Here is a 21,975-nt window from a genome sequence, read left to right as displayed (position 1 = left end):
CTCTTAGACTGCGCTCTAGGAAGGCAGGGCCCCCCACCTTTCCAGCCTTCTACACTCTGTACCCCTACCCCAAAGTACTTGGGCAGCCGACCTCACTGGCCTCCTGGATCTTCCTCCAACTAGACATTCCATCCCCCACTCCAGCCTTTCTCCATCCCCCTTCAGGCTGGCCTGTCCCTTTGTAGATTAGCACCAATTTACAGCTTGATTGGATGATTGTGTACAGCTGCCATTGTCTCCACCATTAAGCTTCGATTCCCAGGAGAGCGTGGACCTCCTTTTTAACCTTTCTTTGTAAACTGAGTTTAGCACAGAGCCTAGCCCTCAGTAGGTGTTTAATAAATGCTTATTGACTGACTAGCTAAATCTAGAGGGATACATCCCTTAGGGCAGGGCAGCTGGTTCTTTGTCACAGGGTACCGACATTTAGAGGTTTCTTCAGTAACGTAGAAGCCATTGAGTTTATTATTTAATCTTAGTTAACAAAAACTATTAAACTAAGCTCTTGAATGAAAGCTTGTTGAACTGAATTAAAAGTTTCCAGATTCCAGGCTTCCCTTACCCTTGCACCCCCTCCCCCACCAACCAGAGGGTTCTTTTTGGGGGGAGGGATGCCACCTATCCCAGGGATGAAAATTGCTAGTTAGGCCTCTGCCTCTTGTCTCTCTCCCCAGAGCACACTCATAAGGAACATCATAAAGGTTTGCTAAATTTGTTGAATCAGAATCCTTAAATGTAGGAAATAGGAGTTTTATTATCTCCATTTTTCGGATATGGAAACTGAGACCCAGAGAGGGAAAATAGCCCCCTCAGATTCTCCACGGGGATAAGTTGCAGAGCTGGGAGCAGGGCCCACATCCCCTGGTTTCTCTGTTGTCCTGCCCAGCCTTCTTGTCTAAAACCTTACTTCGAAGCTTTTTTGGGGGGATGGACCTTTGGGCTCCTCCTGCTCCTCCCTCCCATGGGCCTGCCACCTTTGTCCTAGGACACCCAGGGCTCTTGCCTAGGACTCCCACTGATCCTAGATTGTGCAATGGAATTTCCAACAATTCAACAAAGGTTTATTGTATTTGCTGTGTGCAAAGAAAGCAGCTGGGCCCCCCAGGAGAGACCAGGTTGGGATAAGGAGATTTCCAGATTTCCTCCTTTTTCCTAGGTCCCCTGGGAGATCATACGAGGCAGACAAGATACTAACACAGATAAGTCCAGCAAACAATACTGCCCAGTGAGCTATGTGAGGTCTCTGGGGGAGATAATTACCACCCCTGGAATCTGATGACTGTAACCTGAGAGAGTAAAGGGACTTCGAGGTCATGTTGTCCCACCTCCTCACTGAGCAGAGCAGGCCCAGGGAGCAAAGGTTCCCCTGGTAACCAGGCCACAGAGCTGCAATTTGAATGGGAGGTGGTATGGTTCAGGGCAAGGGATGATGGACCTCTCCTAGCTCTGCCACTGACTAGTGACTATAGGTGAGTCACTTCCCTCCTTTGGGCCTCAGTTTCCTCATCTGTCAAATGGGGATAGTAAGAGCCCCTACTCCCCAAGGCTGTTGTGAAGCTCAGTGAGGTAACATGTAGAGTACTTTGACAATTCTGAAATGCTCTAGAAATACCTGCTGTTGTGATGATAGTGACAGTAAAGCTGAAAAGATCACCGGAGGAGACATTGCCAATGGGTGAATGTCATAATGGTTTTCAGGAGTGAAGAGAGCAGAGTCAGCAAACAGTGTCCTGGAGATCTTGACTAGGATTCTTGAGAAAGTTCTAGGGTGGCTCCTTAGAGATACCAGTGAGCATCCTGTCAGTCAATAGTCAGGGGGCATGTGCTGAGCTGGAGAAGGAGGCAAAGACTGTCCCCACCCTCAAGGATGGGGGTCGATGACATGCAAAGAAATAGCTCCATTAAGAACAGGCCACACCAAGCTCACCTTCTTTCAAATGATTCAACTACTAGATGAGGGAAATGCTGTGGTTATAATTCCACCTAGAGTTTAGCAAAGCTTTGGATAAAGTATCTCATGCTATTGTGGGAAAGATGGAGAGATATGCACCAGATTCCAGGGTTCTGGATACAATCAGAATTCCGAATTGGCAGAAGGATCAGAAACAAAGAGTCCTTGTTAATGGTTCAATGCCCTCATGGTGAGAGGTGTAATATTCTAGGGATCTTGGATTGTTTACTACTGTGATGTGCCCTCTGCAGTGACTCTCTTTACTTGCAATTGAACTCGAGTACAATTGGAATCCCCAATCATGGTTCTAGGGGTAACCTTGAGGGGTCACATTTTTAATTCTATAGTTTTTTTTTAATTCTATAGCTCTTGAGCCCCCACTGGTGTAGTCCTCACAAATAATTAATGAGTTTAGCTAGTTGACTCAGATTTTAGGAAAGGTATTTACTGAGTTGGAAGTAGATACAAAATATTCTCCCTAAATCTTGGGGGTACTCTCTCACAAATACATATAATAACCATGGATAAAGTAGGCTCAAACTCAAAATATAATGTTAGTGAGACATGTATATACAGAACACATGTCAGAGGGATACTTCACAACTACGGACTCTTTTCTCCCTTTTGTGGAGTCTTCATAAAGTTTCATTTAAACGTAGCTTTCTCCTAGGCTTTGAGAATTAGTGGTTTTTTTTGTTTTTGTTTTTTTAGAGTTCATAGTCAATACTTTTCTCTACTCTAAGGGACCCGGCATCCTGATGCCACCTGTCCTTGGGTCACTACTGTTCAGCCTCTACCATTCTGATGGACGATGCCCCCACTGTCATCTAGTTCCTTTTGCCAGTGGGGCTTTGATGGGACTTCTTGATCTTCCAAACTCACAAGATTATCTGGACGTTTCCATCATGGAATATTTGTTCAACTCAGGAAAGAAAAAGCATGGGAGACTGATGTGGCCATGTGCTCACAACTGCCATGGCCTGATGGGAGACAACTCTTGGGGAAGCAGCTAGATGCAGCACCCCTGCTTTAAAGCCAAGAGGCAGAGAAAGAGAGAGGGGTGGCTCACTCTTTTTATATGCCCACTGAGTTTTGGCTCATAAATTCCTGAATCATCAGGTCTTCCAGCTCAGCAGCCAATTGGAGAACTCTTCATCATAATTTCAAACCCCTGAGTCATTGTGGTTGAAAATTATCTCGATCCAAGATTCCACAGAATTGCTTGGATTGGAACCAGTCAGGGAATATCTATGAATACTCTAAGGACTAGTCCCTGTAGCCCAGCCCACACCCATTGGAACATTTTTAACAGTAATATAGATAAAAGCACAGATGGTGCAAATGACGCAGAACTGGGATGTAGCAAACATGCTAGAAGACACTCAGCATCCCAGAAGACTTTGATGACCTAGAATAATGGGCTGAATCAGTAGGGCTAAATATATAGTCTTGATATTGGCACAAGATATCAATTTCACCATGTAAAATGGGGGAATGTGTTTAGACGACAGCCAAGGAAAAGGGCTTGAGTGAATGGGGAATGCAATATGGGGGCCCCCAAAGCTGATGCCACCTTGAACTTCATTAAGAGGGAACAGGGATGGGAGAGACCTTTTTCAGATCTCATTTGGAGTATTGAGTTAACTTCTTTAAAAAGAACCAGGACAAGATGGAGAGTGTCCAGAAGAGGGCAAGAAGGGCTGGGAAGGGCCTTGAGTGCAAGACAGAAAAGTTGAAGGAGCTGGGCATGTTTATCCTGGACAAGAGGAGACTTGGCAAGGCCTGGTTGCTGTCTTCCAGTATTTAAAGGGCTGTCAGAAGGATTAGGCTGGCTCTGTTTGGGCTCTAGAAGGCAGAACTGAGAGCTGTAGGAGAAGTGGTAAAGAGGCTAATTAGGTCTGGATACCAAGAAGAAAGTCTCTTTACAAAGTGTGGGAGGGCTACCTCTAGGGGTGCTTGGCTTCAGGCAGAACCTGGGTGGGCACTGGTCAGCTTTGTTATTGGGGGAATTTTTTTAGCATTTGTGTTGGGCTAGGTGGCTGCTGAGCTCCCTTTTCGCTGACAGATTCTGGGATTTTTGTGTCATAGATGGAATACAGGTTTTGGACTTAGGAAAACCTGGATCTGACATCTGCTTACTACTCATGTGACCTTGGGCAAATCATTGATGTCTTTGGGTCTCGGTTCTTCATTTGTTAATTGAAGGTGTTAGATTTTATGGCCCCTAAGATCCTTTTTAACTTTATGTCTATGATTGTGTTACCCCCAGTTTCCTCATCTGTGAAGTGAGGACAGAAGGAACACCTCCTACCTTACATGGTAGTTGTGAGGATTCCATAAGACAATGTGTATAAAAAGCTGTGAGTGGCTCTACGAATGTGAACCATGGATATGCTGGTAGGTAGGCATTCCTTTCCTGTCTAAACTCCTTTAGAAAATATAAACAGTATTGAGGCAGCTATTTGATGCAGTGAATAGATGACCAGACCTGGAGTCAAGAGGACCTGAGTTCAAATGTGGCTTCAGATACTTGATACTTATACTAGCTGTGTGACCTTGGGCAAGTCACTTAACCTCAATTGCCTTGCCTCCCCCCCTTAAAAATATAAATGGTATCTAATATGTCACCTTACTGGGACCCCCAACAACCCTGGGAGGTAGGTGGTTTTTTTTTTTTGTTCCCCTTTGACAGGATCACATGGTTAAGTAAGTGTTTAAGGTAGATTTCGAACTTTAGTGTTTCTGACTTCCAGGCTCACACTCTAGCCATACTTGCCTTGCTGAGGGCACAGTGGCTTGTAGTGGAAAAAGCCCTGGCTAATAACAGATGTCTGTGGCTTCATTTGTGATTCTCTCTTTTGTTCTTCTTTATGTTGAACACCCAGCTGTTCTTTGTCTAGAGAAATGGTCCTGTTTGGGGATGACTTTTCATTATTTTTTTTTATTGTGAACTTAACAATTGCCTTCAAACACAAACATTTCCTGGTACAAAAAACAAGGAAGAGGAATGAACTGTGGGAAAGGCTCTCGATCCTTGTTGGGTACAAATTTTATGTAAAGAAATAGAGGTAGATATATACAGTATACACAATTTAACAAGGTAGCATCATTTATCTAATGTTCCCTTCTGCCCCCTTTTCTCCTGTACATTAAAAAAAATGCTTTTTTTCATGTTGATCGTTACCTACTGACCCACCTCTTCATGCCATCCCTTTATAAAACATGGGCTGTCCCAAAGTCGTAGTGCAGCTTTAGGCTCTGAAAGCTGAAAACTCTGTTTATCCAAGCAAACAGATCTTTGTCTATTGAAATGGCCACCGTGTGAATGACTCCTCATTTTTTTCTTTTTTATTGTGAACCTCCAAACACAAACATTTCTAGATACAAAGAACAAGGAAGAGAACTCTACAGTATAAGAAACCATGGATTTCTATTGTGTACAGTTTTTTTGGTAGATATGTAGGTATATGATACGTATGTATATGAACATATACATTTGTTGTTGTTGAGTCATTCAGTTGTGTTGGACCCTTCTGGACCCATGAACCACAGCCTTTCTATCCTCCACCATCCCATAAAGCCTGTCCAAGCTGATGTCCATTGCTTCCATGATGCCATCCATCTTTCTCATCCTCTGCCATTCCCTTTTCCTTTTGTCTTCAATTTTTTCCATCATCAGGTTCTTTTACCATCTTCTCATTATGAGACCAAAGTATTTCAGTTTCAGCTTTAGTATTTGACTTTCCAAAGAAGAGCTGGAATGCATTTCCTTAAGTATTGGCTGATTCGACCTCCTTGCTGTCTGAAGGACTCTCCAAAGTGTTCTCCAGCACCACCATTCCAAAGTGCCAATTCTGCTAACAGTCCGACTCTCACAGCCATGCGTTGCTACTGGAGAAACTATCCGGACCTGCTTTTTAGTACACTGTCCAGATTCGCCACAGCTTCCTTTCCAAGGAGCAAGTGTCTTTAATTTCATGGCTACAGTCACCATCTGTAGTGATCTTTGAGCCCAAGAATATAAAATCTGACACTGCTTCCTTTCTTCTTCCTCTCTTTGCCAGGAAGTGATGGAGACCAGTTGCCAAGATCTTAGTTTTTTTCATGTTAAACTTCAAGCCAGCTTTTGCACTCTCCTCTTTCACCCTCATCAAGAGGCTTAATTCCTCTTTACTATCTGCCATCAGAGTGGCAGCATCTTCATATCTGAGACTGTTGATAGTTTCCCTAGCAATCTGGCTTTTGATTGGTCCAGCCTGGCACGATGTGCTCTGCTTATCAGTTAAATAAATAACGGTGACAACATATAGCTGTTTCCTCTTCCTTTCTCAATCTTTAACCAATCTGTTCCATGTTTGCTTTTAGCTGTTGCACACTGGCCCTTATCCAGCTTCCTCAGGAAGATGATCTGATGCTCCAATATCTTTGAAGACCTGCTACATTTTTAATATGTTCATATATGTGTATGTATAGGTATACATTTAACCATATAACATATGTGTATATTTTAAAGGTATTCTTCTGCTTATGAATTAAAAAAAAGTTTCATTGACACTTTTTTTCCTATTGATGCTACACAGTAATCCACCTCCCCACACACTCCCTTAAAAAAAAATGGGGTTTCCCAAAAGTCTTGTGGTTTTGCACTATTTGAGCTTAAAACTGAATGTCTCATCAAGCTAACAAGGGTGCACATCGGTCACGTCTGAGAACAAATGCCCAGATCATTCTGTCCTGGGTCTATCACCCCCTGTCAAGGGGTGGGGAGTTTGTTTACCCACTGAGCTTTTGAAGTTGTGTGGTTCCGGCTCTGGCCAAAGTACTGAGGTCTTTCAAAAGCGTTCTTATTCACTCCCAAATTGGGGATTGGATTGTGGTCTTTGTATCAGCTGAATGACTGTTAAGTTTGTAATTAAAAACAACAACAGCCATGATTTTTTTCTTACTAGTATTTTAATTTTTTCCAATTACATTGTGTAAAGATAAGTTTTCAACATTCACTTTTGTAAGATTTGGAGTTCCATTTTTTTCTCCCTCCTCTCCCCACTCCCCAAGACAGCAAGCAATCTGATATAGGTTATACATAGACAATCTTGTTAAACATATTTCTACATTAGTCATACAAAACACATTTTTTCAAAGGGGGAAAGAATCCCTTGGGACTTGGATTTGAATTCTAGTTCCAGCACTTACAAGCTGTGTGACCTTGAGGCAGGTCAGTTTGCCTTTCTGGGCCTCAGTTCTCAGATCTAAAAAATGGACATATACTTGCCTATCTTTCAGGTTTGGGGGGGGAGGGGAAGTACCTGCTAAGCTTCTAAGCTGCACAGAAATGTGAGCAGCAGTGGTTACTGTTGTATCAATCCAAGGCAATAGTCACCCTGGGGGAGCCGAGGACCCACCAAAATGCTGATTAGGTAGTCTCTGAGCAAGTCATTGTTGGCGTCTAGCCCAGATACAGATGAGAGAAGATGGTGGTAGCTGCCTCTGGTATAATAATAGTAAATAGTGACCCCAACAGCATCTCTAATAACAGCCCAAGCAGAGATCAGTTTCGTAGACACCCATAAGGCTCTGGAATAAGGCTCCATTGACCAATCTGGGAAATGGGCACAATGGTGCTTGAACCCCCTTACCTTGTGTACTTGTTGGTAGGTAAATAAGTTTTGGACTAGAAAGCCAGAAAGAGGAATTTCCTATTTCCTATGGGAGAGAGGGTTATTCAAGAGAGATGAGTTTAAGCCCTGTCTGTGGCAAAGTACAATACCCCTCTTCTGCCTTCACTCTTTGGAAAACCCCAGAAAAGCCAGTTTATCCAAGGAGCTAATGGGAAGAACAGTGCAACACATTTTCTATTTGAGGACTGGAATTTGTCAGATTACAGGAACTACAGCTGGAAAGGCCCTCAGAGGTCATTTGGTCCAAGTTAAGTGCATTTGCCCAAGGTCATGAGACCAGGAAGTGGTAGAGTTGGGATTTGAACCCAGGTCCTTTGACTTCCCAATACAACACTATCCCACCTTGGTTCAAATATTATCTGTGTCACTTTGGGCAAGACCTTTAGCCTCTCTGGGCCTCAGTTTCCTCCTCTGCAAAATGAGTGGTCCTCTGAGGGTCCTGTTGACCCTTCACCTATGGTCTTCTGATTCTTGGCTGCAAGCTTCTTCCATGTGGAATGAGTGTCCTGTATAGCACACCTGGGTTCCAGTCTGCGGTGCTCTGCCTCTAACCAGCCCTGCAAGGAGAGATGGAAGGACACTCAGCTAGTCACTCAGCTATCACTTACAAAGTCTCCTCTGCAGGGGAGGTTGCAAAGACAGCCCCTGCCTTTGTGAGCAGTAATGAGGAAGTCAACATGGAAACAGGATAAAGAGGGGGTCTTGGAGAGAATCCCGAGGCCAAGAGGCCGGGGAGGCTGGGAAGAAAGACTTTGATAAAGAAAAAGACAATCGGGGCTGCATGGACGAGGGTCCGAGGCGAGGCTGGTGGCCAAGGAGGCAGAGGAGTCAGAGAGGGAGGGGAGGCTCCCGGGGACAAGGCGCAGAAAGGATCAGCCCAACTCGGCAGCCGCAGGGATCAAAGGGAGGGAGGAGCCCGGGAAGCTCCCGGATTTCCAGCTGCTCCGCGGAATACGTTGGGGCTGCCGGCAAAAAGCCTTCTTTGTAATGGGCTACCACGGCCCCTCCGCGGGCTGCTTGATAATGACGCCCATTCGGATGGTGCTTCAGCTTCGCAGAAGGCTCTGTTCACAGAAACTCTGAGAGCTCCATCAGATCCGCTCTACAGAGCAGACAACTGAGGCTGGGAGGGAGGTGACTTGCCCAGGGGCCTGGTATGGGCGGATCCTCACACACATACACACAAACAGATACACACACCACACCCCACACCCCACACAGACATACACACTCACACATTCACACACCCACACTCACCCCCCCACACACACACACAGACACACCACACACACTGTCACACAAGCAGGAACACGTGTTTTCTGGTCTCTAATCCTGCTACTCGGCCTGCTCAGCTCTTCTGCTCCCGAGGCAGAGGCAATCACTCCCTTTAACCCCCAGGCTCCCATTTTACCACCTCAATCCCTCCTACACTGTAATACTTGAACGATTTGGCCAGCTCAGGTGCTCCAGCCACCGGCTCAGAAGCCACGCCGGCCAGTGGAGAATCTGCGCCTGCCACGGACGCTCCCTCATCTTTCTGGCCCTCAGTTTCTTCATCCGCGAGATGGACATGATCGGTGCCGCCAGACCCTGTCTTGCTTCCTTGTGGTGAGAATGAAATGAAGACGTTGTGTTAGAAGCTTTGCAAGCTTTAAGGGCTGTGGTCTAACCAAGCTGGCCTTCCTCTCCCATCTCTGCATCTCTGTTCAGGCCATCCTCATGCCTGGAATGCCTTCTCTCCTGATTCTAACCCTCCCCTCCCTTCCCCTCCCACTTCTTTGCAGCCCTTGTTTCTTGCAAAGCTCTGCTTCTGGGCCACCAGAACTAGCCCCCGCCCCTCTAGCCCACCTATTTATCTATGCACATTCCCCAGCTGTATACCTGACACCTGGCTCAGAGCCTGACCCAGACAGTTTAGTAAAGGCTAGTGGCCTGCCTAAAGGAGCAGCCTCAGTACTCTGCTCCTTCCCAGCTCCCTGCACCCCAGTGACCCCCTCCTCCCACTGGAGAATTCTTCTTGGATCCTGGATGTGAGGAAGGGGCCAGGCTGGCTATCTTTTTTTCTTCTCCACTGCTGCTTGTATTTGCCCAGGGCCTAGCTCACAGTAAATGCTAAATGAATGCTTGGTGATTTGACTTGGCTTTGGTAGAGTTGCCATGGCCAGAATTCATCCTCACCTGGTGGTCAGTCCTCAAACAGCCCAGCCCCGACCCTCACCAAAAGCCCTCTCAGCTTACCGGGAAATACCATCGATTGCATTCCACTGATCTAGCCTTTGACACCCAGGCTCCCCCACCCAACACTGCCTTTCACCCACTGTCCATCCCTGGGATCTTCTCTTGGGTTTTGCTGGTGGTCCTCACTCTAAAACTGTTCCCAAGGGGGTCTGGTACCCAGGGGAAACTGAAGCCACCTTTGTGTCTCAGGGTCATGACTTCTGAGCCACCCCTGACTCCTCCCTCTTCCTAATAGATAATTAGTTACTGACTCTTGTTCCTTCTGGTGCCAAAACTTCTCAAGAATGCATCTCCTCCCCTCCCCTCATGGGGCCGCCACCCAATTTGGGTCTCATCATTTCTCTCCTGGATTACTGTGAGAGACTCCTCATTGAGCTTTCTCACTCCAACTTTCTCCCTCCTAGTCCACCCTCCACCCAAGCTGCCAAATTAATCTTCCTCACGCACAGGTAGGACAGTGTCACTTTCCTCCTCAAGAACCTATAGAATCAAATACGAATTCCTCATCTTGGTACTTAAAAAACCCTTCATTGTTGGTAAATAAACGTATTTATTTACTCTACATGCCATTACATAATAATAAATTATTAACAATGGATAAAGTTCAGTTCAATAAATATTTATAAGGGCCTACCATGTGCTGGGCACCGTGCTAGGCTCTGGGAGTTACAAATAAGAGCAACATAGTCCTTGCCCTCACAGAGCTCACAGTTGATTGGAGGAAGACAATAAGCCACAGGCTGCACAGATGTTCATTGGCCGACTGACTGATGCCATAATCTGCTTCCTACCTGCCTTTCATACTATCTGCCTTCTTCAATTCTTTGCTCCACACAAACTGGATGATTTGCTTCCTGAGACTGAAGTTCCCATTTCCCACCTCCATGCATTTGCTCAAGCAGTGCCCCATGCCTGGAATGCCCTCACTCCTCATCTCTGCTACTCAAAACCCTCATCTTTCTTCTAGATTCACAGGAACCCTAGACCTTTCCTGATCTCCCTAGTTGTGAGCATTTTCTCTTTCAGTTTTTCTCATCACAATTAGTTATATGCAGTAGAATGTAAACACCTCCAGGACAGCGCACAATATGTACCTACATATGATGTATAATACTTAATAAATGTTTGTTGAATGGAATTAAATAACCCCTTTCCTTTCTTGTGGCCTTCCATGATCATTAATCAATCAATAGTTCAATAAGCATTTGTAAGGGTCTCCTACATGCCAGCTGGTGCCCCTGGGTGGTGTCAGGGACTTCACAAGGAGCACCCTCTGAACATTCATGGCCAAGTATGGGAAGGGTGCCATCCACACAGCAGAAGCAGCTGGGGGCAGTGTAAAGCTGTGTAAAGCTCATCGTGAGCCGACCTCTTCTTGCCTGTCTTATACCTACCTTATGCACCCTGACATCCACTGACCTTGGTCTCCTTGCAGTTCCTCAAATATATCACAGATATATTATCTCCGATCTCCATCCCTTTGCCCTGACAGTGCCCCCTGCCTGGAATGCTTGACCGCTGCCTCCTGGCTTCATTCAAGATTGAACTGAAAACCCCCCTTCTGCAGGAGGCCTTCTGACCCTTTGAGGTTACCTCATCCACTCTGTGTACTCTATCTGGCACAGACCTATTTACTTGTTGTCTCCCCCATTAGAATATAGGCACAGGGGCTGCTAGGTGGTGCAGGGAATAGAGCACCAGCCCTGGAGTCAGGAGGACCTGAGTTCAAATTCGGCCTCAGACGCTTAACACAAAAACTAGCCTTGTGACATTGGGAAAGTCTCTTAACCCCAACTGCCCTCCCCCACCAAAAAAGCAAAAAAGAATATAAGCATGGACGGTGTGTGTATTTATGTTTTAATCTTTCTTTGTGTCTACATCGCTTAGTACAGCACATGGCATACAGTTGGTGTTTAATAAATGCTTGTTGACTGCCTGACAGACTGGGGATGGTACCAAGACCAAAGTCCCACTGTTCCTGCTTTCAGGGAGTTTCCATTCCAAGCCCCTGCCTAGCCCTTCCCTAGAAGGATAAGGGTCCCCCAGTAAAGCTGCTTCGGCTGTGTGGATGGCACCCTTCCCATATCTGACCACGAATGTTCAGAGGGTGCTCCTTCTGAAGTCCTTGACACCACCCAGGGGCACCAGCCCTCTGAGCCCAGCGCCTCTTCTTACTGAACAGAGAAGCTGTTCATCTCCATTCTGGGAAGGAGAACAGATTCCTGTGCAGGCAGGGCAGGAAGAGGCAGGTCCCAGGAGCCACCTGGACCACAGGGGCAGCTGCCTGGGAGCCCTGGCCCAACAGGGGCCGACACATAAGTCTCTGCTATGTCAACAAGCCCTGGGGGCAGAGATCTGCTCTCCCTCCCTCCTGGCTGGCACTGGGATGCCAGGGAGGCTTGGCTCCCTCTGCCCAGCACAGAAACTGCTTTGAGGGCTCATTGCTGGTACGACCACAGTCTTCTCTGGGGAAGGAGCTTCTGGGAATCGTTGCAGAAACTCATGTCCTTCACAAACATCCTCCTCTGATGCCTCATTGTGGGCTTGGGGTAGGGGTACCTGGGGCTTTGGGAGGCTGTGCCAACTCCTATCAAGCTGGAAAGGTGCCAGGTACAGGCCTAGCAATATCCCTCCTTCCTGGGCCAGCGGAAGGACCTTCCAAAGGCCCTTTACCAGGTCGTTTCTCAGGCATCCCTATGGGTGTAAGAGAGGGGCACAGCCTCCCTTTGTGATACAGCTGAGGATTCTGGGAGTATGGAAGTAAGTGGCTGATATTATGTGGAACTCCCAGCTTGGAAACCCCCTCCACTGAAGCAGACTGGGTCACCGTGACTCCATTGGGGGTTTTCTTGGCAAAGGTATTGGAGTGATTTGCTATTTCCTTCTCTAATTCATTTTACAGACGAGGAAACTGAGGCAAACAGGGTAAAGTGACTTGCCCAAGGTCACAGAGCTAGGATGTGTCTGAGGCAGGATTTGAACTTGAGTCTTCATGGCTCCATTGTGCCATCTAGCTGCCCAAAGGAGATTGGGATTCCTCTCTACTTTATGGTCTTGGAATGCTGCTTGGGGCATGGAGAAATTGTCTGATTTGCCTAGCCATATATACAGTGGGTGAGTGGCAGTGGCAGGACTGGAACCCAGATCTTCTTGACTCTAAGGCTGCCTCCCAGTAGGTGTTATTATCTCCCATATTACAGAGGCCCAGAGGAGGGAAATGACTTGACCAGGGTCACCAACCCTTGTACCCATTCTACTGTCTCCATGACACCAGAATAGCTGATCAATAACCCCATACAGGCAGACAGGACTCAGAGCTAGCTCACCAGCCTTCTTGGGGGGAGTGCAGAGGCAGCAGGTGTATCATATTTGGGAGCCAAGACACAGGGGATTCATGACAATATGCACTTAGAACTAGGGCTGCCTGGTTCTGAGATTAGACATGGAACTGGCTTCACCTTTCTGAGCCTCAGTTTACTCATCCATAAAGTGGGGACAATCATACTTGTTTCAAGGACCCAGATTTGAATTTTGGCTCTGATACTGTGGGCCCTTGAACAAGTCTGTTCCCTTCTCTGGGCCTCAGTTTCCACATCTGTAAAATGAGAGGGGTTGGACTAGATAACGCCAAAGGTCTCTTGCAGCTCTGTGAGCCATGTCCCACCCCCCAGGCACATATCAGGCTCCATGTGGCTGAGGATTTGGTACCAACCCCACCCAGGCCCAGGGGATGCTTTCCCCTTCTACTCCTTCCCATGCTGGAGGAGAACACGTGGGTTGTTCCTTTAACATAGGGAGAGATGTGTGAGGGGACCCAGAGGGGCCATCCAGGGCTGGGGCACAGGCCATTTCCTGGTCCCTCCCTTCTCTCTTTGGCAAAACTCTTCCATAACCTCTGCTACTCTGAGGCAAAGCCTCATCCCCTGGCAGGTTTATGGATTGGGGGTGGGGTGGGAAAGGAAGGGCCCAAGTGGAAAAAAAGCAGGAAATTCACCTGGGGCTCCCTAACTGGTCTGAGCAGCCCTGCAGAGACCTGGAGAACAGGCTTGGTTCAGGTTCTCCACGCCCCTGGCTTTGGAAATTTGAGGCTGCTATCAGCGGGTGCCTCTGGCATCCCTTTAGGGGAGGAGGCGGCTAAACCCTGGGAGAGGAGGCTTGCCAGAGCTGAGGGCAGGGAGCAGAGGTGGGCCACGGAAGTCCAGGGGGTCTGAGGGAGATCTGGGCACAGTTAAGCAGAAGTAGGGTGATTGGTCCAGCCAGGGGCTCCTCCCTCTGCCTCCATATCCTAGAATCTCATAATGGGAACCTCAGGGGTCAGAAGCAAGGAGCTCAGATTTGTAGCTGAGGCCAGAGGCCAGCTAGCCTGTTCCTCCCTCCTTTTACAATTGAGTTAATCCAGGCTCCAGAGGTGTGGTGATCTGGCCAAGGTCACTGGGGAGTGAGTAAAAGGCCAGGATTTACAACTACACCTCACACAATAGCAATGCCAACCCAGCTGGCTCATGGAGTCCAGCCTATAACTGACCCCATCTCTCCGCTCTTGAATCCCCAACAAGCGCTTATCCAGTGCCAGCCAGCTCACTCCCTTCCGAGGCAGTCCATTATACCTTTGCTCAACTCTAATTATTAGAAAGTTTTTCTTACTTGGAGCCAGAATCTGTCCATTGCCCCTGTGTCTGCTTGCTGTGACAAACGGAAGAAACCTCATTCCTCTTCTACAAGATAGCTCCGAATGTTTGAAGACAGTTCTCCCCTTCCCTCCCCCACCCAGTCTTCTGTTCTCCAGGAGAAACGCCCCCATTTGCTTTGATCTCCATATGGCCAGAGCTCCAAACACTTCCCTGTGCTTTTTTCCCCCTGTGGGAGCTCTCTGCATCATCAACCTCCTTTCTAAAATGGAATGCCCAAAACTGAAGGGAATGTTCCAGATGCGGCCTGTTGTGGGCAGAGTACAGAGGCACTAACGTCTACCTGGTCCTGAATGCCACCCTTCTCCGATGGAGGCTTGGGGGGGCCCACCATGTTGTACTGTTGATTCATATGAAGTTTGTAGTAAAGCCTTTACCTCTTTTTCAGGGGAAACTGCTACCTTGTACTTGGGAGGCTGATTTTTTTGAACCTAAGCATAGGACTTTACATTTATCCTTAGCCTCACCATGCCTGGAACGCACTCTTTCCTCACCTTTGTGGCTCAGCTCACGGTCTGCCTTCTATAGGAAACTTTTCCCTTTCTCTTTAGTGGTTGGTATTTTCTCTCCAATTTTCGGGTATATATTTATCAGTGAACGTATATTTATCAGAGCACTGAACCTGGAGTTAGGTGACCTAATTTCAAATCCTGTGTAAACCTGGGCAAGTCACTTAACCACTATTTGCCTCAGTTTCCTTATTTGTGCCTCCCTCCCAGAGATAATATTTGTAAAGTGCTATATAAATCCTAGCTACTATCATGTTATATATCCTTTCCCCCTTCCAGTAAACTGTAAGTACCTCGAGGGCAGGGACAGTTTAATTTTTGTCTTTGTATAGCTGGCATTTGGTAATTTTCTTCCTGTTCCAATCTGTGATTTCACTGGTGTAGGGAGCTCCCTCTATCACTGTAGAACTTTACAGTCTGAGACATTTACCTGACATTCTGAGCAGTGACTAGGCCAGGGTCACTGAGCTGTTGATATTGGTGGCAGGCCTCAAAGCCAGGTCTTGTGGAGTCTGAGGTCAGCTCCTTAGCCATGATTCTCTGCTGCAATGGGTTGGGCTGGCCAGGCCAGATTCAGTTCTGGTCATTTTCAAGGTGGTGGGGTAAGCTAGCTTTTTGGGGGGCCTGCTGTCCAAAGCCTTTTCTTTCATCTGCAGATTTGATCAGCAAGTGGGATCAGTGCCTGCCGTCTGATCCCATCCTGTTGGGAAGATGACTACACAGAAGAGATCCCAGACAGACCTCCTTCCAAAGTGACCCTGACCCAAGGCTGTGCTGGTAAATGTTTAACAACCAGCTCCCCAAACCCAACAACAAAAATGTATGCAGGCTGCCCTTGGACATTTAATCAGCATTATTAATACTTTCTCAAGTCCAGATAATTAACAAAATGATAAATCAAGTCTCTCCCTGATAATTGAACAGTGGCTCTCAGGGAGGTAACAGCTGACTCCAGCACCCCCTGCCTTGACCCATTAGTGAAGGCCAGGCATCATTGAACCAGGTCTGAACATTCCTGCTGCCCAGTCATTTACCCTCCATCTGCTTGAAAAGGCGTGGTCAGATGCCTTGCCAACATCAGGTGAACTCCATTTGTGGCCTTCCTCTCTGTTGAAAGAGGAGATGAAGTCACTGGTTGGCAGCAATCTGGCCCTGATGGGCACACAAAGGAGAGGAGATGTGCTTGAGTGGGAAGAAGCCTGGACTGGGAGGCGGAATTAAATTAATTCAACTCAGTTCAACAAACATTAACCAAATGCCTTCTCCTGCAAGGCTCTGAATGAGGTTCTGGGGACACAAAAACAAACAGGGAACCAGTCCCTTCTCTCTCTGGGAATGGGACCTGTAAGGATGAGAAGGACGAAGAAAGATAGAAAAGGGGTGAGGGAGTTCTTGGCATGCAAATGCGTGGAGGTGGGAAATAGGCCTGGTTTTAGAAATAACTATGAGTTGCTTTTGGATGGAATGTAGGTAGAAGGCCGGAAGGGACAGCCTGAAGCAAGGCTGAAGCAAGCCCTAGCAGGCTCCCCTCTACTGCCCCCAGCCTGAGCTTGAAGGCTTCCAGGGAGGGGGCACCCATCACCTCCAGGGCACATACAGGGTCCCTCCCTGCAAGCCTCAGTTGGTCTCCACAGCATGCACCCATTGCTCCTGGTTCTGCCTCTGGGACCAAGCAGAACAGACCTCTCTCCTCCAAATGATAGCCCTGTGAACAGATTGTGTTCCCCCTAAGTGTCCTCTTCTTGAGGTGAAATGCCCCCTGTTCTTTCAACCCTATGATGGAGAAAGTGCTGGACTTGCAGTCAGGAAAGACCCGAGTTCAAATCCTGCCTCAGACACTTACTAGTTGGTCAGTTTCCCCATCTATAGAATGGGGATCAAAGTAGCACCCACCTCTCAGGGCAGTTGTGAGGAGTAATCAGGGAAGATTCATAAAGTGGGTTGCAATCTTGGAAGCTTGAAGTAACGATGATGATGAATATGGCCTTTCTCAGGACGCTCCTCCCTCTCCCATCCTTCCTTCCTAAAGTGAGACCCCTTGTACTTTGCTGCTTTGAAGGACTTCCAACAGTTCTCCGAGTTGGGCCGGCCCAGGTTCTGGCACCTTTCCCTCCCCATGCCTGGAGGTTCTGCTGTCTCTGTAGCTGAAGCCCAAGCTACCCTCCGCCTCCTCCCTCAAGACCCCTCCTGTGTTTCCTTCTGCAGGAAGACCTCCAGGGAGGCCCAGAAGACAGTCGGAAGGACTTTCCCATACTTCTGGGTTCTAGGAAATTTAACTGCATCATGGTATTAGTACCTACTTCTGACAGAAGGAAGGAAGCAAGTCTTTATTAAGCCCTTCACAGAAGTCTCCTCATCTGATGCTCCTGCCCACCCTGTGAGGGAGGTGCTATGACCCCACTTCTACAGTTGAGGAAACAGAGGCAGACTTGCCCAGGGTCACACAGTGTCTGAGGTTACATTTGAACTCATCTTCCTGACTTGAGGCCCAGCACTCTATTCACTGAACCCCTGGGCTGCCTGCTGTAAAATGGCCCTTGTTTTTTGGAATATTGCTAAGAATGGTCAAACTGAGTCAGAGTGTGGAAGGCTAGACTGGGAACCAGGAACCTCATGCTGCCTCAGTTTCCTCAACTGTAAAATGGGTGTACTAATAACACCAGCCTGTCAGGGTTGTTGTGAGGATCAGATGAGATGTTTATAAAGCCCTTTGCAAACCTTAGAGTGATTTACAAATGCTAGCTATCTACTGTTATTTTTAAGTGAAAGGGGTGGGAGAATACAGCAGTCTATAATACAGGAGCCCTTCGGAAGCGTTTAGTTTGATAGAGAGGCCCTGGGTTCCAATCCCACCTCCCACATGGTTTGCCCCTGGGTTCCCTGGGCTCCAGTTTTTTCAGCTGTGTAATGTGGGCTAGGACTAGCTGGCCTCCCTTGAAGGACCTGAGATCCAGGATGCCATGATTCCTGTCCTTAGGAAGCTGACAGTAAAACTGAAGGAGATGGAACAAAGAGAGGCCTAGTCAGAGCAGTCAGGCAGAAAGCACCACGTGGTCCCCAGCTCAGCCCAAGCTTCCTCTGGGTGGATCCGTCCTGTGGGCATGCTGCCAAGGTCTAGGCCCGAGATGGCTCAGCCACCAGATGTTTGCCAGAAGGACTAATCCGGAGAGAGGGGAGCAGTTGAGAGCAGAGAGAGGTCGGCCCTCACATGCTCACAGGGATGATGGAAATCAGACCTTTTCCCGCCTGGCATCCTGGGAATTTACCCTGCCTGCTTTGAGCCTGGAGTCCTCGGAGAGGGGGGTGAGAGGGGGTTAGAGGGGGTTGTGGGCCTGGTCATCCAGAAGTCTAAAATGACTAAGCAGTTCCTGGTAGGGTCAGAGTCTTATTCTGTGGCAATTGTCAGTGGTGGAGAAAAAACACATGAAGCCTCGTCCAGCATGCAGCACCTTCCTTCTGAGAGGGCAAGTTCTGTCTCTGATCTCTCCCTCTTCTTGAATTCCTATGTTTCTCTTTTGACATCACAGCCATTTTTGCATATGCCCATATCCCTCACCCAATGGGTCTTCTCTTGTAACAAAGAAAAGCAGTTAAGCAAACCCACAGTGACCAGACTTGTGGACATATGCATCATTCTGCACCCGGAGTCCCCCACCTGCCCAAGGAAGGGAAGAAGGCACATATCCTGATGTGCCAAGATTGGACATTAAGTTTTGTAAGGTTTGGCCTCTTTACTCTGCTGACCTCTGAGTACAGAGTATAGGGTTTAGGGTACCAGCTGTTACATTTAATTTGGAAAAAAAAAAAAGAAAAAAAGATACCACTTGAATTTGAGCCTGGGGCTATTCTTGACCAGTTGTGCATCTTTGGACGGGTTGGATCAACTCTCTAGGCCCACTTTCCTGTTGTGTCAAAAGCAAAGGTTGAACTAGATGGCACCCAAGGGTCCTTCCAGCCCTAGATCTCGAATTTTAGGAATACTGTTTAACATTTATTCAATTGAATTTATTCAATTCAATTCATTATCTCATTTATTCAACAAGATTCATTGAAGCCCCTCCTATGTGCCTGGGGACCTAGGGATCAGGAAGACCTGGTTCAAATATTCACTAGCCATTTGGTCCCAGGAAAGTCCCTAAAAACCTCTGGCTGCCTCAGTTTCCTCTGCTAAAACAGGGATAATAATGGTACTTACCGAGGTTGTTATGAGATAATATTTGTAAATATGCTTAGCATAGTGTCTGGTACATAGTAGGTGCATAATAAATGTTTTTATTTCCTTGTAGGCATGATACAAGGCCCCCCAACTCATATTTAAGGGGGGGAGGTGAAATATGAACAAAATAAATGCAAAGTCATTTGGTGGAGTGGGATCAAGAACTTGGAGATTTGGGCACCATTTTTCTTTCAGTATAGGGCCTTCCAAGCAGGACTAAAGAATCATTCCCTTAGATCTGGTGGGCCCTGGAAAGAGGAGAAAGCTCTTGGAGTCTCGAGAGGCCTAGCCCCTGGCCACCCCTGGAATTGCCTTCTCTTTTTCTCAATCCCCTCTTGGGCCATAAAGCAGACAGCCAGGGCTCAGTGAGAGGTGGGGGGGAGGGGACAACCCAGCCCTTACCAGGCCAACAGCAGATGGGTGGGGCAGGGGGGGGCGGTGCCTCTTGGGGGAGAATCCAAGGAATGAGGCGGGGCTTCCTCCTCCTACTGGAGAGTCCACATACTTCCCCTCTTGGGATTCTGGGACCTTTCAGAGTCTCTCTGATTTTGTCTTTCATCATCATCAATCATCGATCAGTCACTTGTTAAGCACTTCCACTATGTGGGGCTGGTAAGCATCAGCCTACGTCCTGGCTCTCTCCCTTTGGGGTCCTGAGCACATCTCCCCACCCCTGAATCTCAGCTTCTGCATCTGTAAAATGGGGACAATGATGCCTTCATTCCCTAGTTCACAGGGTTGTTAGAAAGAGAAACACTGGGTGACCGACCTTTAAGGAGCTACAAAAATGGGAGAAAAGCTCCCCAGATATCAATTCCCCCCTTCCCCACTGGGCCTTAGTAGATGGTTTCATGAGCTTCTATCCAGCTGTCAATGTCTACGGTCCATCAGTCAATCAACAGTCAATGACCTCCAAGCATTTCCTAAATGCTTTCTGTGTCTTCGACATTGTGCTAAGAGCTACGGACCAAGAGAAAGGCAAAAATAGGTTTCCTGCCTTCAAGGAGCTTACGTTCTAAAAGGAGAGATGGCCTGTCCTGGAAGCCTGGCCCACACTCCCCTGGACTGGCTTTGAGAGCCCCATGTCAGTCACCTCATTGCCATGAGGAAGCATCAGGGCAGGGCTTAGGTATTGTTAGAAGCTTTGTAGCATTGGGTTCACATGGGCAAGGCTCAGTTTGGGGGACCTCTTTCCAATGACAATCTCTATCACCAAGGGAAATTCTACGAATTAACATGTGAATGTGGCTCATTTCTAGCTGTTGACGAGGGAGTCATCAGTCCCCCTGCAAGCATCAGGTTAAAAATAAACATTTCGACATAGAACAGGCTGATTCAAAGGCATGCAAGGAACAGAGGAGTGACTCATGTGAGTTCTGTTAGCAAAGGAGTAGTTAGTTAGTTATATATACCCATTTTGGTGAATACCATTTTCTTCTTCCCTACCCAGGGTTTTGGGAGGCAGCTAGATGGAACAGTGGTTAGAACACTGAGCCTGGAGTCAGGAAGACTCATCTTCCTGAGTTCAAATCCAGCCTCAGACACCTCCCAGTTGTGTGACCCTGGGCAAGTCACTTCACCCTGTTGTCCAAAGTTTCTTCATCTGTAAAATGAGCTGGAGAAAGAAATGGTAAACCAGTATCTCTGCCAAGAAAACCCCGAATGGGGTCACAGAGAGTCAGACAGAACTCAACAACAGCAACAACAGCACCCCACGGTTTAGTCATGGTCCCTATTCTGATGGCACCAATGAGTCAAACATCACTGTGGTCTCGAGCTGGGTGTTGGGGCGGGCACATCGTCCACCCCAGACTCAGTCGTTGCCTCTTGGGTTTCCTCTTGGCTGTCTCACATGAAAATTCTTCCTTCCCCCTTCTTTAGCTCCTGCTCCCAGCTTTGTTTGTGCCTGGCCTCCAGGGCATACAAAGGGTCTTCCAGAGTCAAAGGGCAGGAGGATGCTGGAATGCTTTCCTCACTCCCTTATCATTAGAGGAATGTAGTTAAGTTCTTAATTGCCCAGGAAATCGGAGTGAGTCCAGGGAGTCCAAGTGTTTAAGGAATCCCTTGGAAAAAAGAGGTTAGAGGAATGTGTAGCCTGGATAAGGGAAAGGGAAGGATGATTGGCCAACATCTGGATGGTGTGTATAAGAATGCTGGCATTCTCTAGGTTGAGGGAAGTTCCCACTGTGGCAGGATGGAGTGAGCCGATACAGGCAGCCAGAAGGTTGGCTTACAGTTTCGGCACCCCTGCTTACTGGTTAGGTGACCACTTCCTTTGCAAAATGAAGAGGTGAAATGAGATGGTCTCTCAGGTCCCAGATTCCGGTGCTGACATTCAATGTGGGATGTTCTGAGAGCTCTGGCATTTTCTGTCTCTGTGTCTGAATAAGAAGAAACAAGCTTAAATGAAAAGTGTGGACATAAAAAACAACTTTGAAAAAGCTGGAGTTTTAGTTATTATTAGAGTAACTAGGCAATGTTTGAAGCTGGAGTGCTGACTTTGGAGTGAGGAAGACCCAAGGTCTAGTTCTGCCTCAGACTTGTTAGCAACCCGGGGCCAGTCATTTGACTCATCCCAGGCTTAGTTATCTTCTCTATAAAATGAGATGTAATAATAGGGCCTATTTCATAGACTTGTTGTGAGGCTCAAATGAGATAATATATTTGAAGCAGTTTGCAGACCCTGAAACTCTCT

The 21,975-nt window shown here is 47.4% G+C and overlaps 1 long non-coding RNA gene across 1 annotated transcript; it reads right to left on the bottom strand.

The window, feature by feature from the left end:
• Positions 1 to 6,885: 6,885 nt before the first annotated feature.
• LOC138144737 (uncharacterized) lies at positions 6,886 to 14,611 on the bottom strand. The gene is made up of 2 exons (XR_011164015.1): positions 14,512 to 14,611; positions 6,886 to 8,186 (listed from the first exon to the last, which is right to left on the bottom strand). It is a non-coding gene; the product is annotated as an uncharacterized lncRNA (long non-coding RNA).
• Positions 14,612 to 21,975: the final 7,364 nt, after the last annotated feature.

The sequence above is a fragment of the Petaurus breviceps genome, unplaced genomic scaffold (assembly GCF_028583685.1).
Source record: "Petaurus breviceps papuanus isolate PSGF00001 unplaced genomic scaffold, PetGlider_PUasm1.0 90721, whole genome shotgun sequence".
Taxonomy (NCBI): Eukaryota; Metazoa; Chordata; class Mammalia; order Diprotodontia; family Petauridae; genus Petaurus; species Petaurus breviceps.
Note: the sequence above shows the minus strand (reverse complement) of the source record. Positions and strands in the feature narration are given on the sequence as shown.